Source organism: Sminthopsis crassicaudata, chromosome 2 (genome assembly GCF_048593235.1).
Source record: "Sminthopsis crassicaudata isolate SCR6 chromosome 2, ASM4859323v1, whole genome shotgun sequence".
In the NCBI taxonomy this organism is placed as follows: Eukaryota; Metazoa; Chordata; class Mammalia; order Dasyuromorphia; family Dasyuridae; genus Sminthopsis; species Sminthopsis crassicaudata.
Window position 1 is genome coordinate 640,922,969 of NC_133618.1, and position 10,908 is coordinate 640,933,876.

Consider the following 10,908-nt stretch of genomic DNA (forward strand, 5'->3'; position numbering starts at 1 on the left):
CCCAAAACTAGACGTCCTTCTCAGTGGGTTCTGCTGGGGAATAGAGTCCCCATCTGCCAGAGACTCGAGCCACGCCCTCCTTAGAGTCCCTGTGGCGGCTGACCCAGGCGCTTCCCTCCCACTCCAGACCATTCTGTCGGGTCAGAGGGCCACGGGGGGGGGGGGGGGGGGGGGGGGGGGGGGGGGGGGGGCTGCAATCCCCACGGGCTTTTCCCACTCCCTACCGAAGCGGGGTCGCGTCCCTTCCCGACGCGGCCCTGCCGCTCCCCAGAAGCGCTGCGCAATGAGCCAGCTCTCACTGATAGCCCCTGGGTTCCCCTGTCCACACCCGCAAGCAGTGAGCCTGCGCAGTCAGTGCTCACCTGCTCAAGAAAGAGGAAAGTTAGCCAGGCCAGCCTTGGGCCACTGGCCCTCGGGCCTTTGGGGGGAGCCTGGGCTTGGGCGCGGCAAGCATCTGCCTCATGTTACAGATAAGGGAGCAGGCGCTTAGTCTCGATCTTTTCCCGGCTCGGGCGGATTTCCATGTGGCGGGCTTCAGCCCCCTGGCACAGCCGAAGTGATGCCCCTCTCCCTCTTCTCCCCTCTCCTCCTCTACACTCTCCCCCTCGCCCCCCGCCCTGTGGCCCGGCCTTTTCACCGCTGACTTCAGCCGCTCTCAAAGGGCCCTCTGGCCAGGAGCCAGGGCTGCCCTTCGGGCCGGCCCCACCCCCACCACGGCCTGCCTTTGTTTCCCCTGCCGCTCCCGAGCTCGGGCCGAGACAAACTAGGTCCCGTAGTGGGGGCCGTGTCCTTCCTCGCACCTCTCCCTCCTTCCCCCACCGCCCCGCGGGCCCATTCTCTCCGGCAAAGCGAATTTAGGTTTAGGGTCACACAGCTAGTGTTAAGTGTCTGAGGTCACATTCCAACTCAAGGCTGGTGCTCCATCCAGTACCAAAGACTATCCGAACGTGGGCCACCCAGCTGCCCAGCAAACGTTATTTTCCACAAGGATTTAAGGCTGCTCTCCTGCACTCACCCTCCACCTGATTTTACGAGTGTTAAGAGAGGGGGATGCCCTTGTCCAAGTCATTTGGGTAGGGGGCAAAATCAAAAGCTGCACCTTGCCCTGTGGGACTCCTGGTCACTATCCATCCCCTGGAGCCCCAGGGGGTTTCCACATTTCTCTGCCAAGAGGACAGGATTCTGGTTCTGCCGGAATCCCATCCCATCCATTGCTCTGATTCTACATGGAGTGAGCTGTCATTTTCCCTCCAAAGACAATAGATCAAATCCAGGCAGACTGGTCTCTCTGCCTTTAGAAATACCTGTGAGGTTGCTGGCCCTTGTTTTCCTGGTTTGGCTGAGAGCTCCTTGGGGGCCGGCGCTATTTCTTCCTGTCTCTACATCCCCAGACCTTAATACAGTGCCTGGCGCTATTTCTTCCTGTCTCTGGATCTCCAGACCTCAATACAGTGCCTGGCAAAATGAGTGTTTAATAAATGTTTGTTGACTGACTTTTAAAGTTTTCATCAATTTCCTTTGGTTTTTCCCAAAGTCATTTTCCAACATCTCCCCACCCCTGCCATGAAACTTTCCCATTTATAGCAAAGGAAAAGTGCTTTTTGAAAAATATGAATAGAGCAACACTGCTGGCCTATATAACATTCTCAAGCCACAGACTCTCTTCTTTATGATAAAAAGTTTTTGCACAAACAAAATCAATGCAGCCAAGATTAGAATGAAAGAAAATCGGGGAGGGGTTGGATTTTGCAGCCAGTTTCACTGATAAAGGTCTCATTCCTTAGATACATAGAGGACTAAGTCAAATTTATTGGACTTTATCATCCCCCGATTGATAAAATGCCCAAGCAATATGAACAGGCAGTTTTCAGATGAAGAAATCAAAGCTATCTATAGACATAGGAAAAATGCTCTAAATCATTATTGATCATAGAAATGCAAATTAAAACAGCTCTAAAATTCTACATCACCCCTCTCAGATTGGCTAAGATGACAGGAAAAGAGAATGAGGAATGTTGGAGGGGATGTGGGAAAACTGGGATTGGGACACTGATCCATTTTTGAGAAGTTGGGCACCAAGCCAGCCACTCCGGATATCAGTGTAAAACTATGCCCGAAGGGCTATAAAATCTTGCATACACTTTTTCACCAATGATACTAGACCTGTTCCCCAAAGAGATAAAGAAGGGAAAAGATCCTATTATTATATACACAAAGATATTTATAGCAATGCCTTTTTATATTAAAGCTTTTTATTTTCAAAACATGCATGGATAATTTTTCAACATTGACTCTTGCAAAACCTTGTGCTCCAAATTTTACCCTCCTTTACCCCACCCCTCCCCAGCTAGCAAGTAATCCAATATATGTTAAACATGATAAAACATGTTAACTCCAATATGTATACATATTTATACAATTATCTTGCTATACAAGGAAAATCAGATCAAAAAGGAAAAAAGAAAAAATAAAATGCAAGCAAACAACCAAAAAAAGAGTGAGAATGCTGTGTTGTGATCCACACTCAGTTCCCATTGTCCTCTCTCTGGGTATAGATGGCTCTCTTCATCACAAGATCATTGGAACTGGTCTCAATCATTTCAATGTTGAAGAGAGCCATGGCCATTAGAACTGATCGTCATATAGTCTTGTAGTTGCCATGTATAATAATCTCTTAGTTCTTCTTATTTCACTCAGCACCAGTTCCTGTCAGTCTCTCCAGGTCTCTCTGAAATCATCCTGCTGAGCGTTTCTTACAGAATAATAATATTCCATAACATTCATATCTCACAATTTACCCAACCATTCTCCAACTGATGGGCATGCACTCAGTTTCCAGTTTCTGGCCACTACACAAAGGGCTGCCACAAATATTTTTGCACCTATGGGTCCCTTTCCCTCTTTTAAGATCACTTTGGGATATAAGCCCAGTAGAAATACTGTATAGCAGCTCTTCTTGCGATGGCAAAGAATTGGAAATGGAAGGGATGCCCATCAACTGGAGAATGACTTAACAAGTCGTTTCATACAGTTGCAATGGGATATTATTGTGCTATGAGAAATGATGAGCAGGATGGTTTCAGAAATTTCTGGGAAGACTTATATGAACTGATACACAGTATCAGCTGCTGTAAAAACGAGCAATTGTGAATGACTTAGCTATTTCAGCAATACAAAAATCCAAGACAACGCTGAAAGATTTATGATAAAAAAATCCCTCCCCAGATAAAGAACTGATGGTGTCTGAATGCAAATGGAAACATTCAATTTTTCCGCTTTATTTGTTCATGTTTTTGTTTGATCTGTTTTCTTTCACCACATGACAACTATGGACATGTTTTGTGTGATTGCACAAGCATAACCTATATAAAATTGCTTAACATCAGAGAGGGATAAAAGCGAGGGGAGGGAGAATTTGGAACTCAAGCTTTTGTAAATGAATATTAAATTTTATTTTTAAACATAACTGGGAAAAATAAAATATTATCCAAAAAGAAGGCGAGAGGGTCACAGGCTAAGTCTTAGCTGGAGTGGAGTCCAGATAGATATGTATATTAAAGGAGTTCCTTAATATTTGAATATCGTATTTCAATATCATTGATTTCTTCTGCCATTCTATGTATTTTATTGTAAGCGTTTAAGAATACTGTTCCAAGATGGATACAAAGGCTTCTCCAGGCAGAAAAGAAGCTCAGAACCCTAGGCTCAGCGCTGGAGTTGGCGGAAGATCTGGGTGTAGACTCTGTATATAGAGTGGCTCCCTAGCCATAACATCCCTCCCCCTCCCACCCCATTCTAGACAATCTGAGGGTCTCAGTGGTCTCCCCAGACCAGGGCTCCCAGACTCCTCCCACGCGTCTGTCTCTTTCCTCCAGCCAGGGGACACATTGAATTCATAACTAAAGCACTTTAATGACGCAAATAAAGAGCCAAACCTTTCCCCTCTAGAACTTTGCTTACTCTCCCACGGACACACTCGGTGAAAAGCTGAATTGCGCGTGGGTCACCCGTGAGGGAACGCGTGGGTGTCTACACCTGACAGGAGGCCCGTGCCCGGGCACCTGCAGCCGCAGCGACACCTCCCACCTTCAGGGCTGCCAGGTCTCCTACGGATGTCATTGGGCTTCTTTCCCCCCCCCTAAAATGTTGCCCCCCACCGAGTGTTGGTTCTCACCTCAGCTGGATATTTTCGGGGCTGTGTCAGGGCTAATGGGCAGCCTCTGGAGAGTGTCCGCCGGTCCGTCTGGGCACGCTGGGGGTGGGAAACCTCTCCCTCTGTGGCCAGCCCTAAGTGAGGGGGCGCTCCCGGAATGGGGAGGCTTTCCCTCCCCGGGAGGCCGCGGCCTCCTCCGTGAGCGTCTCCAGCCGAGTTAGGAGCCGCTTTCTGCTCCCTTTATAACGAGAAGCAAAGGCGGCTCCGTCCTCCTGGGAACTATTTGTCAGCTGCTTCTCTCGGACCCGGGTGGTTCTGAAAGAAAGGGGGAGGGGGGCTTGCCCAGCCCTCCCTCCCTCAACTCCAGCGCGTGGGCACGTCCGCTCCCCGAGGTCACGGCTCTCTCCCGAGCGCTTATGGAAGAAGTCATTAAGCACTTTTCTCTGAACCGAACTGCTCTTTAATTTAACTGTGCTGCCCTCTACTGGCCGTGCTGGATCCCTCAGGCAGCAGCCACCCACTTTCTCCTTAGTAATCCAGCCGCTCAGCCCCAGGGTTCTACCCCAGGGGAGGGAAAATCCCCCGGACTCCACCTCCGCAGACGTTGCAAGGTGGAGAGACACGCTGGTAGGGAAACGAGTCACCCCCCACTCTCTAGAATAGGATTAGCCATCCTGGGCATCCCAGGGGATTCTGGGAATTGTGCTCTTTCTCCCATTTCCTCTGTCTCTGTCTCTATCTCTCTGTCTGATTCTGTCTCTGTCTCTCCTGTCTCTGTCTGTCTCTGTCTGTCTCTGTCTCTGTCTCTCTCTGTCTTTATCTCTCTGCCTGTCTCTCCCTGTCTCTGTCTCTCTCTGTCTCTCTCTGTCTCTGTCTCTGTCTCTCTCTCTCTCTGTCTCTCTCTGTCTCTGTCTCTCTCTCTGTCTCTCTCTGTCTCTGTCTCTCTGTCTCTTTCTCTACCTCCAAATTTCAGCAAAGCCTCGAATGTAGTATCCCAAGGTATTATTTCATGGGAAATACGGACAGAGATAGGCTAGGTTTGGAACCGGTTGAATGAGCCAACTGGGAAAGAAGTCCTTGGATGGTCTATGGACTGGCACGAGGGTCTGGGGAGGGACGCTTGGCCTGTACCATTTGAGAAGGGCATAAACGGCACGCTTATCTGAGAGCCGGGAGGATGGCTGACCCCCGGCTAATAGGATTCTGAAGATTCTTTATCATCGAGCACACGGAGGTGGATCTAATAAGATGAAATATAATATAAACACTGAATCTTTTCTTTTCACTTGGGTTCCAAAAAGTCAGCTTCGTGTGTATGGGATGAGGAAGCCATAATTTGTGGGAAACAGCTGTAAACATTGTTATCTGTTGCAAGCTAATAGTGGGACACGTCAGCTAAGAATCTTGCTTATAATGGGCAGCAAATTATCCATCACTAGAGACGTGACAGTCCCCGGTTTTCTTAGACCCTCACAGGCACCTCATTTGGTAATGTTTTCACTTTTGCATCTTTTTCACGTGGAAGGTCTGTGGCAACTTTCCATCAAACATGGCTGTGGGCGCCATGTTCACATCATGTCTGTGTCACATTTTGGTAATTCTGGCAATGTTTGATTCATTAGGATTATATCTGCTATGATTATAATATAATTATATCATATAATGACTAGATATGATATAATTATATAATTATAATAGTGATGTAGTCACTACTGGAGTTGTGAGGGGTGGGATGGGGATGTCGGAGAGCATCACAAACCTAAGTAAGGCGGCAAACTAATAAATGTCATAAATGTCATGTGTGTTTTGACTGCTTCTCTGATCTATTGTCCCTGTCTTTTTTTTCCCCTTGAGGCAATTGGGGTTAGATGACTTGCCCAAGGTCACACAGCCAGGAAATGTTAAGTATCTGAGACCAGATTTGAACTCCGGTCCTCCTGACTTCAGGGCTGGGGCTCTACACACTGCTATCCCTGTCTTTTCCCTTTTTCTCAGGCTTCCCTATTTCCATACACACAACAAAACTGAAATTAGGTCAATTAATAACCTTACAATGTATCTAAGGGTTTGAAAGAGTCAAGCAATGAGAAATCTGTCTTATTTTAAGAAATTCCCAGAGTTATTCAACCATCGGCAACCCCCCCACCCTGATCAGTCAGCAGCCATCATCATGGAGGCAAGACCCTCTACCTGGAGAAAAGATGAAAGCTCAGATTGTGATTAGCATTGTTAGCAAGAAAGTGTTTTTAATTAAGGTTTGTACTATTATTTATCATGTATGGGACTACCTGCCATCTAGGGGAGGGATGGGGGGAAGGAGGGGAAAAGTTGGAACAGAAGGTTTTGCAAGGGTCAGTGTTGAAAAATTACCCATGCATGTTTGGTCAATAAAAAGCTATTAATTAATAAAATTAAGGTATGTACAATATTTTTAGGTATGATACTATTGAACACTTGTATATATTGAATTTCACTTATATTTCTACCATGTTTAACATATATAGGGGACTACCTGCCATCTAGGGGAGGGGGCGGGAGAAGGGGGAACCCTGGAACACAGGATTTTGCAAGGGTCAGTGTTGAAGAATTGTCCATGCACACGGCTTTCTTCAACAATGAGCTGATTCAACCCAGTTCCATGTGTTCAGTGATGAAGAGAGCCATCTATGCCCAGAGAGAGGACCATGGGAACTGAGTGTGGACCACAACATAGCCTTCTCACTCTTTCTGTTGTTTGCTTGTATTTTCTTTTCTTTCTCAGTTTTTTTTCCCTTCTTGATTCGATTTTTCTTGTGCAGCAAAATAACTGTATAACTACGTATACATATATTGTATTTAACATATTTAACAAGTATGGGACTACCTGCCATCTAGGGGAGAGGGTGGGGGGAAGGAAGGAAAAGAAGTTTTTGCAAGAGTCAAAGTTGAAAAATTACCCATGCATGTGTTTTGTCAATAAAAAGCTTTAATAAAGTTTTTAAAAGAATTGTCTACACATGTTTTGAAAAATAAATACCTTTAATATAAAAAATGGAATCAAATAAAAAATGTATTAAAAAAATAAAGTCAACATGCTATTGCATACTTAATATACTATAAACACAACTTTTATGGCATTGGGGAACCAAATCAGCTGCATGACTGGCCCTTTGGGGGGCCTGGAATTGAGCCTGCAACCTCCGAGGGCACGCAGGCCATGACATTGTGTTGGTTCGGTTCGGGATCTGGATTTTAGGTAGTTTTGCCTGCCCGAGGAAAGGCAGCCCGGAGGAGGAGAACTTCTGGCTGCTTCCACAAGAACGCTGCCCTGGGACGCAGAGAATCAGAGGTAAAGGATCCGTTCCTTAATCTCTTCAGTGGGGGTCTTGGGGACCAGGACTTGAACCTACCTGGTCTTGAAGAGGCCCAGATCTGGGCAGACTTGGGCCGGAGCCCTCCCAGAGCAATGGGCAGCCTCTCCAGAAAGGTGGCCGAGCAGAAGCCCGGTGACCAGGAGCCTCGGGCAGGCGTCCCCGGAGGTCAAAATACCTCCAATTCCAGAGTCCGAGATTCTGTGAGTGGGCAGGGCCGACAACCCGGGTTTTAGGCTTACTCCCCATAGACAACTCCTGGGAGCCCCAATCCCCCCATCTGGAAACTAGGAGAAAACGAGCATTTATTATGCACCTACTGTGTGCTAAAGTCTTTGCAAATATGATCCCATTTGATCTGGGAGGGAGGCGCTGTCCTCCCCCTACTTCATAGCTGAGGAAAGGAAGCAGAGGAGGCTGGGGTTTTGCCCAGGACATAAGCCCAAGGGAGCCCAGTGGGAATGCCAGTGACCACCAAGATGGACGCTCAAATGAGATCTTCCTGGTCAAGAGCTTTGTGAGCGACTTGTCAGATCCCAGAACGCCCCTGCAGGTCAGTGAGAGTGGAGGATACCCTCTTCTGGGGAGCAGGAGGGAGGCTCTGCACAAGCCCAGGGATACTGGGGGCCATGTCCCCCTCCACAGCCCACTCTGGTCCCAAAAAGTTGGAACTCAGCCCAGCGGGCTCTCCCGCTCTACCATCAAAACTAGAAGGAAGAGCCCCAGATCTAGGTCAGGCCACTCCTGGCTACCTGTGGCCCAGCGGTGGGCTGCAGGGAAGGGAGGGTGGGCTCTGGAGGGGCAGGTCCCGAGTTCTAATCCTGCTGGTCTAAGGCCCCTTCCAGCTGCAAGTCTGCCACACATGGGACTTGAGTCATTTCTAAAATGGAGCTCAGGGTGGCTGGACTTTATACAGTGTTTTTGTTGGGTTTTTTTTGCTGAGGCAGTTGGGGTTAAGTGACTTGCCCAGGGTCACACAGCTAGAAAGTGTTCAGTGTCTGAAGCCAGATTCGAACTCGGGTCCTCCAGACTTCAGGGTGGGTTCTCTTTCCACTGCGCCACCTAGCTGCCCCTGTGTATGTTTTAATGTTTGCAAAATGCAAAGATCCTCTCATTCTTACCCAGAATTGAGCACAGTCTGTCTCCGCTCCTTCCGAGCCGGGCTGTGAGAGGGAGGAATCCTCATCCACATCCAGCCCTGAGCGAGCCCCAGATCTTTAGACTGTGAGCACCCTGAGGCCCTCCCCTCCCCCACTCCGCTGCGCCAGGGATGCTCCCCTGGGGTCGCGTCACTGGGGGGAGGGGAGAGAGAGGGACAGGGGGAGGGGGAGACGGCGCTGTCATTCCTGGGACATGGAGACGCACCAGGGGAAGCCGCCCTGATGGGTCCTCACAGCTGCTCTACGCCCGTGGGGCAGGATCTGAATTCGGAGCTGCCCGCCCGGGCGGGGCTGCCCTTCCAGCTCTCTGAGCCTCAGAGCCCCCCGAAACCGGAGGCCTGTTTCCTAGAACCGACCAAAGAGGTCCCGGCGGCTCGGCTCCTTCCGTCCCCATGATGGGGACTGCCCCAGGGCCGGAGCCGTCAGCGAGCCCTGAGTGCGAATCCTGCCTTCCACACTTCCCAGCCGTGAGAGACCCGAGCAGGCCCCCGCCTACCTCCCGAAAACGGGGGGAGGGGGGGGGGAAGAGAGGAGGAGGAGGAGGAGGAGGAGGAGGAGGAGGAGGAGGAGGAGGAGGAGGAGGAGGAGGAAAAGGAAGAGGAGGAGGAGGAGGAGGAGGAGGAGGAGGAGGAGGAGGAGGAGGAGGCGGAGGAGGAGGCGGAGGAGGAGGAGGAAAAGGAGGAGGAGGAGGAGGAAAAGGAAGAAGAGGAGGAGGAGGAGGAGGAGGAGGAGGAGGAGGAGGAGGAGGAGGAGGACGCCTGAGTTTCAGGGTTGTTGGGGGAGGGGGGAGGCATGCCTTGCGAGCACACAGTAGGCGCTTAACAAATGCTTAGTCACTCCTGCTAGGCCAGGACGGACGTGGTGAGGGCTACGAGGTCAGGAGCCAGCCCCGGGGGCTCGGGGAGCGATGGGGGGGGAAGAGAGGGGGGAAACGATGCCAAAACTGGAGGGGGATTTAGGGGCCGAGGGGCCACGGGCAGGGGCAGGGGCGAGAATGGCCGCCAGATGGCGCTGTTGGACAAAGAGCGGCCGCGTGTGGCCGCCCCCGGCACCCCTGGCAGGGCGCGCGGTCCGCGCAAACCTGAGGGTCTCTCTCGCGCGCGCAAAGACATGCACACAGACGCAGAGACAAACACAGGCACACATCTTCCCTCCGTCCGGCTGCTGTCTCTCTGTCTCCATCTCTTGTCTCTGTCTCTCTGTCTCCTGTCTGCCTCTCTGTCTCTGTCACTGTCTCTCTGTCTCCATCTCCTGTCTGTCTGTCTGTCTTGTCTGTCTCTTTCCTATCTCCCGTCTGTCTCCTGTCTCTCTCCATCTCCTGTTTCTGTGCGTTTCCTGTCTCACTGTGTCTGTCTCTCTCTGAATGTTTGTCTCTTGTCTCTGTCTCCTGTGTCTGTCTATTTCTTCTCTCCTCCCCTCCGCCCCCCCCAAATAGAGGCTGCCCCCCCTCCCCATTCCATTGGCCTGGTCAAACTAGAACCAATGATGTCCAACATTTAGTAAGCACTTGCTGTATGCGGGGCAGTGGGCTAGCCCCCCACCCCCTCCCCAGTTGTTTATGTAGCTTCCTCTCAGGGACTAACTCCAGCCCCGCAGAGATGTTACTAAGAGTTCGTGTTTACAGAGCTGACTAAGCTCTGCATACATTATGCGCCAGCTTCATCTTACAGTCAAGTCAAGGAGCATTGATGAAGTGCCTCCTCGTCCTTGTCCTGGGCTGGGGAAGGCAAGCATACATTAAGCGCCTCCTGGTCCTGGGCTGACGATGGCCCCAAAGGCGCTTTCTTCTCCATACCTGTGCCCTCAGCAGCTCCCATGGTCCAGCTCTGTGTGTCCGGCCCTCACCTCTCTCCCATCCAGGCTCTCCCCACAGCTGCCTTCCAGAAATCTCCATGTCCAGTGGACAAGCCCCACACGCCCGAGAGGGAGCCCATCCCCCCACAACGAGCCCAGTGCAGGGGACGGGAAGTCCCCAATCCGTGGGACGGTGACAAACTCCCCAGAGGGAGCGCCCAAAGCCGGGCGCCAAGCTGCGGAGCTCAGGCCCGTCCACAGGCACTCGCTGGGCTCCGGGGCCGAGGGGGGCAATCTGCCCTGGAGCCCGGGGACAGCCTGCCGGAGGCAGCGACAATGGCGCGGCCAGACACTTGGGATTTAAGAGGAGATAACTGAAGACCAAGAAAGGGAGCCCGCCTGCCCGGAGCTTTTTCTACTGGGTTGGCTCCAAAAGGGGAGATCATCATCT